The sequence below is a fragment of the Tenrec ecaudatus genome, chromosome 6 (assembly GCF_050624435.1).
Source record: "Tenrec ecaudatus isolate mTenEca1 chromosome 6, mTenEca1.hap1, whole genome shotgun sequence".
Lineage (NCBI taxonomy): Eukaryota > Metazoa > Chordata > Mammalia > Afrosoricida > Tenrecidae > Tenrec > Tenrec ecaudatus.
This window is the reverse complement of record NC_134535.1, coordinates 63,842,173-63,845,081: the sequence shown is the minus strand read 5'-3', so window position 1 is coordinate 63,845,081 and position 2,909 is coordinate 63,842,173. Positions and strand designations below refer to the sequence as shown.

At 51.4% G+C, this 2,909-nt stretch overlaps 1 pseudogene; it reads left to right on the top strand.

Annotated features, from left to right (window-relative positions):
* Nucleotides 1-688: 688 nt before the first annotated feature.
* Nucleotides 689-2,621, top strand: LOC142449950 (eukaryotic translation initiation factor 4B pseudogene; annotated as a pseudogene).
* The last annotated feature ends 288 nt before the right edge of the window (nt 2,622-2,909 follow it).

Here is a 2,909-nt window from a genome sequence, read left to right as displayed (position 1 = left end):
CCTTGCCAGCTGAAGCAGGGAACTGGCTAAAGAAGCTGCACCCTAATCCGACCATCACAAAGCAAGAGACCCGAGAACTCAAAGGCAAGCCTCACCTAGCCATTTTTCTCTCCGCCCTCCAAATAACCCTACATGTGTTTTTTGGCCAAGTTGTCATAATAAACTTTAACTATCTCACCCTGCCACTTTATTCTGTTTCTGTTTTTTATTACACCTGTACGGTTTTCTAGTTTGTGAAGCACAGGAGTAGATGCATAGAGATAAAAATTGATGCAAGAGTTTATAGGGGAGGCAGAGGTCATGGGTGAAAGATAGGGATGGGAAGGGGGTTGGGAGAAAAACAATGTATGTGGGATGGAGGAGGGAGCACTAGAACTGATGATGATTACATAATTTATTTTAAAAGTGATTTAACCATGGAAAAAAAGAAAATATTATGATATTGATTGTGGTGATGATTGTACAATTCTTGATATGATTAAACTATTGAATTGTGTGATATGTGGATTAAGTGCCAATAAAACTTTTTTTTGAAAGAAATGAATGCAGCACCACTTCTCTTGAATTTTCCATTCCTGGCATAGTAAATCATGATGATCTGATTCCACTTGCCCATATTAGCTCCCTGTGGTAGTTACATAATCTGTTGTCAACTTGAGACTTAAAAGTGAAAGGATGGGGTGCCCTCTCCCAACATGGCGGCCTCAGCAAAAAAGAAGAACAAGAAGGGGAAGACAATCTCCCTCACGGACTTCCTGGCTGAGGACGGGGGGAGCGGTGGAGGAAGCACCTATGTCCCCAAGCCAGTCAGCTGGGCTGATGAGACAGATGACCTGGAAGGAGATGTTTCCACCACTTGGCACAGTAATGACGACGACGCATATAGGGCCCCTCCGATTGACCGTTCCATCCTGCCCACTGCTCCACGGGCTGCTCAGGAACCCAATATCGACCGGAGCCGTCTTCCCAAATCGCCTCCCTACACTGCTTTTCTAGGGAATCTGCCCTACGATGTGACAGAAGAGTCAATTAAGGAATTCTTCAGAGGACTGAATATCAGTGCTGTGCGCTTACCTCGGGAACCCAGCAATCCAGAGAGATTAAAAGGTTTTGGCTATGCCGAGTTTGAGGACCTGGACTCCCTGCTCAGCGCCCTGAGCCTCAACGAAGAGTCTCTAGGTAACAGGAGAATTCGAGTGGATGTTGCTGATCAAGCACAGGATAAAGACAGGGATGATCGTTCTTTTGGCCGAGATAGAAATCGGGATTCTGACAAAACCGACACAGACTGGAGGGCCCGTCCCACCACGGACAGCTTTGACGACTACCCGTCCAGGAGAGGTGACGACAGCTTTGGAGACAAGTACCGGGACCGTTATGATTCGTCCGACCGGTTTCGTGACGGCTACCGTGACGGCCCACGCAGGGATATGGATCGATATGGGGGGCGGGATCGATACGACGACCGAGGTAGCAGAGACTATGAGAGAGGCTACGACTCCAGGGTAGGCAGTGGCAGAAGAGCATTTGGTAGTGGATACCGAAGGGATGACGACTACCGAAGAGGTGGGGACCGCTACGAGGACTGCTACGAGAGACTGGACGACCGGTCGTGGGGCTCCCGGGATGACTACTCTCGAGAGGAGTATCGGTGTGATGACCGAGGTCCCCCCCAAAGACCCAAACTGAATCTAAAGCCTCGGAGCGCTCCTAAGGAAGATGATTCCTCCGCTAGCACCTCCCAGTCCAGCCGAGCAGCTTCCATCTTTGGAGGAGCCAAGCCTGTGGACACGGCTGCTCGAGAGCGCGAAGTGGAGGAGCGGCTGCAGAAGGAGCAGGAGAAGTTGCAGCGGCAGCTGGACGAGCCCAAACTAGAACGGCGGCCTCGGGAGAGACACCCAAGCTGGAGAAGTGAAGAAACTCAGGAACGGGAAAGGTCAAGGACAGGAAGTGAGTCATCACAGACCGGGACCTCGGCCACTTCTGACAGAAACACACGAAGGAGAGAGAGTGAAAAGTCTCTGGAAAATGAAGCATTCAGTGAGGAAGACTGTCTGTCACTCTCCAACTTCCAAGCCTCCCAAACTGGATCAGCCTCTAAAAGTCATGCCGGCCCCTCCGCCAAAGGAGAATGCCTGGGTGAAGCGAAGTGCAAACCCTCCTGCTCGGTCTCTGAGCTCAGACACCGAGCAGCAGTCCCCGACAAGTGTTGGAGGGAAGGTGGCTCCAGTCCCACCATCGGAAGAAGGACCAGCAAGGAAAGATGAAAAAGTCGATGGGGTGCGTCTCCCAAGAGGCCAAAGTGGGAGCTCGAGCCGTGGCCCAGCCGACGGAGGGAGCAGAGAGCACCGGGAGGAGTCGGACAGGAAAGATGGCAAAAAGGATCAAGACTCCGGATCTGCACCTGAGCCAAAGAAAGCCGAAGAAAATCCAGCCTCCCAGTTCAGTTCTGCAAGCAAGTACGCTGCCCTCTCTGTGGACGGTGACGAGGAAACTGAGGGGGAGGATGACACCGCGTAGACCTCGCATCCTGGGCTTCCTCCTCGTCTCGCCACCCAGGACACTGAGGGGCAAATCAAACCTCTACCCAGACACACACACACACACACACACACACACACACACACACACACACAATAAAACGCGCCGTCTCCTGAAAAAAAAAAAAAGTGAAGGGATGGGGTTTAGCTTGTCAGTCAAGTTTCACCTTGATTACCTCATTTGGGGGCAGTAAGGAAATAACTAGCTTGCTGGAGGCAGGGTGCATGCTCACTCCTTGTGACACCTTCCTACTGACACAACATATGGAGCTACTTTAGAGCTCTGGAGCTGGAGAAGTCACGTGAAGACCCATACCAGCACTGAGATGCTTACACCGCCACTGGATCCACAAGACTTCCACCCACTGG